This window comes from Saccopteryx leptura, chromosome 2 (genome assembly GCF_036850995.1).
Source record: "Saccopteryx leptura isolate mSacLep1 chromosome 2, mSacLep1_pri_phased_curated, whole genome shotgun sequence".
NCBI lineage: Eukaryota > Metazoa > Chordata > Mammalia > Chiroptera > Emballonuridae > Saccopteryx > Saccopteryx leptura.
The window spans coordinates 122,884,724-122,894,359 of NC_089504.1; positions in this window are offsets into that span (position 1 = coordinate 122,884,724).

The following is a 9,636-nucleotide window of genomic DNA, read 5'->3' on the forward strand; positions in this document are numbered from 1 at the left end:
TACTAGAAACTTGAAAATTATTTGCCTTCTGCTAATTATAAAAAAACCTATTATCAACAAAGTTTTAGAAAATAATTTTTTTAAATATATAATACTAAATACAATAGTTTCAAAACAAACAGAACCTGTGCAGGCATGTACATTAAAAATGACAAGCAGTGCAAAGAAGTGAAAGAAAAGAGACTTATTATGTATACAAATTTAAAACTCAACATTTTAAAATTCAGTTCTCCCCCAAATTTATATAGAAATGAAATGTAATTATAATCAAAATCCAAGCAGGCTTATAAAATATAATTAACAAGTTTATTTTGAAACTTTGTAGAAATATAAACGGTCTAAAACAGCCAAAATAATTTTTTTTTAAGAACAAAGTTGGAGGACCTACACTCTTTGACTTTAAAACTCTGCAAATCTAGGCTGACCTTTGGTGGCGCAGTAGATAAAACATCTACCTGGAATGCTGAGAAGTTGCCGTTTCAAATTCCTGGGCTTACCCAGTCAAGGCACATATGGAAATTGATGCTTCCTGCTCCTTCCCGCTTCTTTCTCTCTCTCTCAACCTCAATTCTCTAAAATGAATAATTTTTTTTTTAAATTAAAAGAAAAACTCTATAAAACTACAGTGACCAAGATAATTGTGATATTGGTATAAGGATAGACAAATAGTTTGCTAGAACAAAATAGAGAAGTCACGTATAAACCCACTTACATATGTCTGTTAATTTACAACAAATACATAAAAAGTAGTTCACTGGGGAAAAGTTAGTCTTCTGAACAAATGATGCTGGAACAAACAGCTGGATATCCATATGGAGACAAAAATTATCCTCGGCCCTTTTACCTCATGTTACACACAAAAATTTATTTGAAATGGACCATAGGTCTAAAAGCAAAAGCTAAAGTTACAAATTTTTTTTGAAGAAAAGATAGAAGAAAATCTCTGCAACTTTGCACTAGGCAAATATTTCTCACACAGGACTTTAAAAAATGAATAATAAAAATAAAAATTATAAATTGGACTTCATTAACCCAGCCTGTGGTCACATCTTCTCAATGACCTCTTCCAATGCTAGTTGTTTCATTTATTACTACTTCTTTTAATAGACTGTAAGTTCCATGAGGAAATGGACCATGTCCCTTTTATCAACTGTGTGTTCAGGGCATATTGTACTTCACTGGGCTCAATGAAGGTACTCAGTACACACTTCTTGTATAAATAACCATGTGAATGAGTAAACGAACTGTCATCTGCAGTCCATGCCTCCCGCATATTCAGTTTCCTTAACTAAACTCGTAGTCAACAAGCCTGTTAATTTCCTTATTCTTGAACTCAATCCATTATAAAATAAATGATATCCAGATGTCTTCTGGGAATTACTGGACACTGAGATTTAGACAGAGTCTCTTGAAAACAACTTGTAGATGAAATAATACACGATCCAGATCCATCCTCAGGACTGTTAGAGATTTAGAACCCTATCTTAATTAAGTAGATAAGTATTTGCTTTCACAGAGCCTTCCAACCCAGGAACTATTCAATCCCTCTTCACCTTTGAGTGAGGGACAAACTGAATACCAGCTTCAGAGACCCAGCTGCTTGAACACTGAATATACAATAAGTCTAAGTCTAATCAAAAAACAACTTCTCTGTATGAATGAATTCTTTTTTTTTTTTTTAATCAAGCATTGGAGGCTATGATCCGTGTCAGGAATAAAAAGTGATTTTATAAGTTGAATAGCAAAACAACCCATAAACTAACTTACAGTGGAAGCATTAAATCTACAGTTTTCTTCCATTAATAACGTTCCCCATTTGAGTGGTACATCTGTTACAACTGATGAATCTACACTGACACATCATAATTACCCAAAGTTTATACTTTACAGTACTGTTAATGGTTACTGTTGTACATTCTATGGGTTTGAACAACTGTGTAATAACGTGTATCCACCATTATGGTATTGCACAGAGTATATTCACTACCCTAAAAATCCTCTGTGCTCTGCCTATCCGTTCCTTCCTTTCTGCATCCTTAGCAACCACTGATCTTTTTATTGTCTCCATAGTTTTGTCTTTCTAGAATGCCATATCGTTAAAATTATACAACATGTAGTCTTTTCAGGTTGGCTTCTTGGTAACTTATTTTTTAAATCCCAAAGGCTGGCAGGAGTAGAGTATTAAACAGTATAGGTATATTTTCTGTGGAACCAGCGTCAGCTCAGGAAATGGATCAAGGGGGAATAAAATCAATGAATCTAGGTGTGAAGAGTTGGGAAAAGCAGAGGCTAGTTAAATAGGGGCTGGGCTGATGTAGGAACACACAATGTAATATTTACCATGCTCAGGAAGAGAGAGCCTTTGGGAGTGAACAGTAGAACTAGCAGGAAAGAGAATAGAAACAACAACAACAAACAAACAAACAAAAAAACAAAAGGAAAGAAAGAGAGATTACAATGGTCCTCAATGTGCTGGATACTAAATAAAATCTTGATATTTCAACTCAGTGCTTTTTTTCCCCTTGTCAATTTTTTCTTGTGCATTTCAATTATGACTGAAAATGGTTCTCAAGTAGATAGGTTCAGGTATGTTTATCATATTTTAAGTAAGTCAGATGTTATAGTCTTAAGGAAGGGAGAGGGGTTATCTCAGCTGCTTTACTACAGCAGATCTATCAAAGGCAACTAACTACCTTTCAGTAATAGGAAGAGTGGCCTAAATTGTCAAAATTCAAGCTCTAATTAGATTTTGTTGCTTTCAGAGTACTGACCAACTCTGCGCTCAATTCATATCTCCTACTTTAAGATGAGCTAGCTTCATTCTAGTAAGTGTATAAACTGAAACTCACATCAAAGCATCATGGCATCTGGCTAAATTTTGGCTATTTTTAAAAATGAAACTATTGAGTAGATCTATCAATGACAAAGTATGACTAAGTTAGCATTTTTAAAATATTTGACTTTGAAGAAGATTTTAGAAAAATGTCCTTTTTGTGAGAGCCAGGGGCAATGGCTATTGGGAGATTGAAACAAGTATTCTGAAGTAAAGCAAAATTGTCCATGAAATGGGTAAAATATTAGAAAAAGATCACACCTGCAAAAGCTGTAATACTGATAAAATGCAAACTACCAAATAAAATGAATACATATGAAACTTACCTACTTACAAGAACATGTATCTGATGTGTGATATTTTTCTTCTACATAAATATAACCATGTGTGTAAATGCCTGGTCAGTAATTGTTTCATTGCTTGACCATATACTCTGCATTACTACATTGTATAACAATGTCACAGCTGTTTGTGAGAGCTATTTTGTTTTGGTCTGATTTCCGCAGTTTGTCCTGGGCTGGTTTGGATTGAATTTGAAAAGTGAGCTCTTGAAACGTGTACTTTCATCAACATGAGTCAATCTGACTCTTACCAGATGCTAAATTTCTTAAGACTGGAGGCAACATCTAAGTTTTTCTCTACAGATGTCATTAGTACTATTGATATTACTTTTATTTTTTTTAGATTTTATTTATTCATTTCTAGAGAGAGAGAAAAAGGGAAAGAGAGAGGACAGGGGGAGGAGCAGGAAGCATCATCTCCCATATGTGCCTTGACCAGGCAAGTCAAGGGTTTCGAACCAGTGAGTTCAGCGTTCCAGGTTGACACTTTATCCACTGTGCCACCACAGGTCAGGCCAGTGCTATGAATATTATCTTGAATGTGGGTCTGACTCTAGATACATTCCAATGATCCTGAATCCACCTGAGTAAATATGGTATTTTATATTATCATGTATATGGTATACGATAACTCCACAATATTGCTTTCCAGAGAGTGATAGAATTTCATTTTATCTGCCTTGTGCCCCAGGGTGAAAGTGAAATAATAATTCACTAGATTTAAACTTCTGAGTTATTTCACCCTCTGACCATCAGAAATATTAGAAAGTACCTGGGCTTTGCCGACATGGATTCAAATCCTTATTCCACAGCAGCTGTGTGCCCCTTAGCAAGAAATGTGACTTCTCTAGGATTCAAGTTCATCCTCTGTAAGATGAGAATGCTTTCACCTACTTCACAGAGCTCTGTGTAAAGTATATAAACTAACATGGATAAAGCACTGAACACCAATTTTGGAAAAATAAAAGGTTCACACACAAAAAAAATGAGTTCTCTCTTGCCATATTCAAAGAAAATTCTATGGGATTTTCATTCCAGCTAGCTGGGACCATTATTAGTTTCTGTTTGTTTTTTGACAAGCAAGAAAGTTTAAAGACCATTTTTACATCTGCAGAAATGGAATTTGGGCCTGACCAGGTGGTGATGCAGTGGATAGAGCGTTGGACTGGGATACGGAGGACCCAGGTTCGAGATCCCAAGGTCGCCAGCTTGAGCGCGGGTTCATCTGGTTTGAGCAAAAGCTCACCAGCTTGAACCCAAGGTCGCTGGCTCGAGCAAGGGGTTACTCGGTCTGCTGTAGCCCCATAGTCAAGGCACATATGAGAAAGCAATCAATGAACAACTAAGGTGTCGCAACGACAAAACTGATGATTGATGTTTCTCATCTCTCTTTGTTCCTATCTGACTCTCTCTCTGTCCCTGTTAAGGAAAAAAAAAAAAAAAAGAAATGAATTTGGGCATGCCCTAGCACAGATTGGTAGGCACTCAGTGGTTCTGTGCATATGGGATCTTGGTTCTGTAGGGCAATCCTTTTACAAAGATTGCATAAGCCATGCCCCAGTTTGATTTCCAGCTTTCGACTGTTGACTCTTCTTAAATTCTCCAACCCTGTGAGCTTTCATCATCTCCCCTCATAAGCTCACTCTTCTCTGTGATTGCAGCAGTCTTGCCATGGCAGGAGTCCCTATGTCCACCACAGTCCAGCTAGGGAATACCTACCAGATGGTAACCTTCTGACAGCAGTATTTCCTATTTCTTAATATTACATTAAAACATAAGAATGAGATTATTCAGATAAAGAGGCTTAATTATTCATCAAAATAATTTATTTGGAAGTCATATAAGCCCATAATACAATTTTAGTAAACAAAAATAAATATAAAAATTACCCAAAGTTGCCCTCATATTAATTAATACAGTGAATATGAACATTTTTATTTTATTTGACTTCATGTTTTTCTTTAAAACACAATCTTTTATTTTTTTAAAAGATTTGATTTATTCACTTTAGAGAGGGGAGAGAGAGAGAGAGAGAGAGAGAGAGAGAGAGAGAGAGAGGGAGAGAGGGGGGGGGAAGTGGGGAAGAAGTAGGAAGCACTAACTTTCATATGTGCCTTGACCAAGTAAGCCCAAGGTTTCAAACCGGCGACCTCAGCATTCCAGGTTAATGCCTTATCCACTGCGCCACCACAGGCCAGGCATGATCTTTTTTTGTTTTAACACATTATTGTCACACTACATAGGATATTTTAAATTCTGCCTTTTCATTGATCATTATATTATATTAATTTTTAGAGTGATTAATAATCATACTTTAATGTCCAAATTGCTGTCCTAATCAGTAGATATAATTCTATTTATCTAGTGTTTCTCTTCTTGGATGGAAATTTAGGTTATTTCCAAGTTTTGACTATTATAAACAATATTATGATGGACATTTAATGCATCAAATTTAATAGTCTATTTATTTTTTAGGATTCTCATAACTGAAATTAATGAGTCAACATGTGCATATTTTTGTGACTTACAATGTAGTTGCAAAACTGCTTTCCAAAAGGGATGTGAAACTAATGCCAGGGGACTAATTCTGCCTCTATCTTAGCTTTATGTAGCACCGGCTCCACATAGAAGCTGGAATTAAAGGACTTTTTACGTAGCTTTTGCTTCATGCACTATCTTCCTCTTGGAAGGAAATTTGAGGTCTGTTCCACCCAGCTTTGTGCAGTGTGTTCTGAATCATTGTTAGAGATACATTTAGTCATCTTGAAATACTTGCTGGAATAAAGTGGGGCATAAATAAAGACGCAATACAGTCACCCACCAAGCACAAGGCAGGTCTCTGAAACTGTTTTGAGGGCTTTTGTGAACATAGTCATCTGCGTCTGTGCATTGTACTCTAAATTCCAGCTGCTGCATAACCTCAGACAAGATCAATATTTTTCTATAGCTCCCTCTGGGAAAACTGCTACTTACTGTCACATACAGGCGATGCCTAGTTAGCACAGTACAGTAGTACGACTATTCTGAAAAAGCATACAAAAATAGGTTATCAAGAAAAATATACTAATATATTTAGCCCCAATAATTTTGCTTTTAAACATTAATTTTAGATATATAAATGCTTATTGGAGTTAAATGCTCAAAAACAACTTGAAGATTCAACTTTAGAGAAATAGGTATATCAATATAATTCATGGAGCATCAACTAAATAATAAAAGTGAACATTTACAATATTTTCCTGTTCAATATCTACAACCTCGCTTCCCGGTAAAAATTCTCAAATTAGCTTTTACCGTATCCTGAGTGTATCAATCAAATCTTTCTAGATGCTATAGAGATGTCTTGTGTTACATGAAGTAAAGATGTTAAAATAGCACCATTCTCAAAATAGCCAGGGGTAATTGTTAAAAACATACAGCCAGAAAGAAAGATTTTTGACAAATATATTTTGACAGAGGGAAAGAAAATGTAAGGATTAAATCTGTGAACAAAAGTAACCTTTCTTCCTTTCTTTGTCTTGATTCAACAGCGTTTCAAACCAATATCAAAGAGCATTTGAGCTGAATGAAAACTGACTTAGAACAGAAGCTTTAAAATTGCTTTAGCAAAAACTATGCACTGTTGACAACTGTGGCCTTATTTTTCTCATGTATTGTCTAGGTAAATTTAATATTTATTAAACATTCTTTTGTGTGTGTGTGTGTGTGTGACAGAGATAAAGAGAGTCAGAGAGAGGGACAGACAGGAAGGGAGAGAGATGAGAAGCATCAATTCTTTTTTTTTTTTTTTTTTTTTTAATTTTTTTAATTTTTTATTTATTCATTTTAGAGAGGAGAGACAGAGAGACAGAGAGAGACAGCGAGGAGAGAGAGACAGGGAGGAGGAGCTGGAAGCATCAACTCCCATATGTGCCTTGACTGGGCAAGGCCAGGGTTTCGAACCGGTGACCTCAGCATTTCCAGGTCAACGCTTTTTCCACTGCGCCACCACAGGTCAGGCCGAGAAGCATCAATTCTTTGTTGCGGCATCTTAGTTGTTCATTGATTGCTTTCTCATATGTGCCTTGACCGGGGCTACAGCAGACCAAGTAACCCCTTGCTCAAGCCAGCGACCTTGGGCTCAAGTTGGTAAACCTTGCTCAAACCAGATGAGCCTGCAGTCAAGCCAGTGACCTCAGGGTTTCAAACCTGGGTCCTTAGTCCCAGTCTGACATTCTATCCACTGCACCACTGCCTGGTCAGGCTAAACATTCTTAACAATGTTTTAAAACAAATTAAAATGATTGTATACATTTATTTATATACATACATATTTCATTTGCACCATAAAACAATAGTAATATGCTAGTGATAAAAAATTTTTAAATATTCACAATTACCCATATTAAATAAATAATGTTCTCAATTACTGATATTTGAGAAAACCTTTTTTTTTTAACTCTGTTTTCTACAGGGCTTCTCTGAGCAATACCCTTTCACTTAGTCATTTAGCCATCGTACGTTCCCACCTGCTATGTGTAGGTGCAGCTCTAAGCTGCCTCCTCTGGGCTGGTTTCCCAGTATGTATTCTTCAGAAAGGAAACTGAATTTAATGTTAGTCCAAGAGAAAATATAAGTGAGAAGGCAATATTGCAACAAGAAAATCATACAGACCACCAAAAAAATCTAAAGTTTAAAATGTAGACATTTATTTAAATTCCATACATCAGTATGAATACACACACACACACACACACACACACACACACATGAATTTCATACATTACCAAGCTCTGTATCAGCTTCTGAACTTTTTTTTATAAGCAATGCTCAAAGACATAGGGGGAAAATAAGAACAAAAATCAGATTTTATTTGAAATTATATACCACAGAATAGATTACTAACCTGAAAGTTACCCATGCCTTTGGAAGATATTTGCAGGAAAGGCAAGAGTGTGACTATGCATTCATTTCTAATAGATAAGACATTTGTGGAGATCATTGTCCCTGATTCTCTTAGATCCTAAAATAATGTTTACTTCAAAGCCTGAGTGAGTACTTTTAATCAAATATTCTTTTGAAAGAAAAGTTTTGTTTGGTGTCCCACAGGGAATATAAACATTTCATTAAAGAAGAATAAAACCTTTAGATTCATAATATAATGTTAGATGGAAGTGAGCCTCCCCCAACCTGCGGAAGCCTTAGCCATGCTTGCTGACACAATCTCCAGGTCTCTCCTTCAAAGCTGCTCTTATCTGGCAGTGTTTCTCCAAGCAGCTGTGGGCTTTGCTCTTACTGATTGTGACCTCCCCCATCTTCATTACAGACTGTGAATCTTTGAAAAAGTGCCTAGAAACTTTGGCAAAAGGCTCTGTCTATATACTTAGGAGAAAGGGGTCAACACATTTCTAGAAGCCTAAGAGCTGATTACCTCTGTATATGAGCAAAAAGCAATTAATTAATGGGTGGTGGAGAGGGAAGGAATGCAATGAAACACACAGTAGCCTGTGGTTTTGTCCAGTTCACTCCTGCAGAAAGGAGAGGAAAGATAAGAAGCTACTTTATGTGATTAGGGGAAAGAGAAATCCATACTTTCCATATGGGAATTTCTCATGTGTTTTCTTAATGAACCCAGAGAGAAGTTGAGAGAGACTTTTAAGCTGTTAAAACTTTTAACGTATTCTCTTTGGGACTAGGGAGAGTACAAATTTCCTAATTTCATCAGAACCATTAATGACTTCAGTTCCTTCCTTTTTCAACAGAGGAAGTGGAAGGATTCTTCCCTGCACTATGATTTTGAAAAGCATTAGACAGCAGGAGAAACATTTTGTAATCGTGCTTTGGAAACAAAAAAAAACCGAAACAATTTCTTCTCTTCACTCTAGAAATGATTCTTATGCTGAAGTTCTAAAAGCTCCTTCAAGGCTAGATAATTTATTGTAATGGAACATACTTATGAGTTAGCATTTCATAACTGGGAGGTTATCTTTTCTCCCACAAGGTTTATTTATTACTTTAAATAAGCCTCCAAAAAAATTGAATGTTTTTAATTCAACTTTAAACTTAAGACAAAACTAAGAAAAGTCAAGAGGGGCCCATCCCCCTCCTGTTATTCTTATTGTCGTGATTTTCTAAAAGAGTCTTTTCCTTACCCAAATAACTGAGGTCAAGGGTAGCGAGAAGTCAAATGCCAGATAAACAGACCAGAGCCAGGAGATAATTCTTTGAAAGTAGTATAAGGAATGTTGTTCGATGCCCAGGTAATTTGAAGTTTAGTAACAGGAGGAAAGGACAAGCAGTGAGGGAAAGACCAAGTCCACAAACTAGAAGGAGCAGAGACCTATACCCTTGGATTCAAAATGCAGGGCTGCAAATACTTCGTGGAGCAGGATAAAACCGCAGCTGTTGTGCTCACAGAGCCAGACAGAGATTTATTTATACAGCTAAATTACGTCATCTAACTAAATTATTTTTTTTAACATT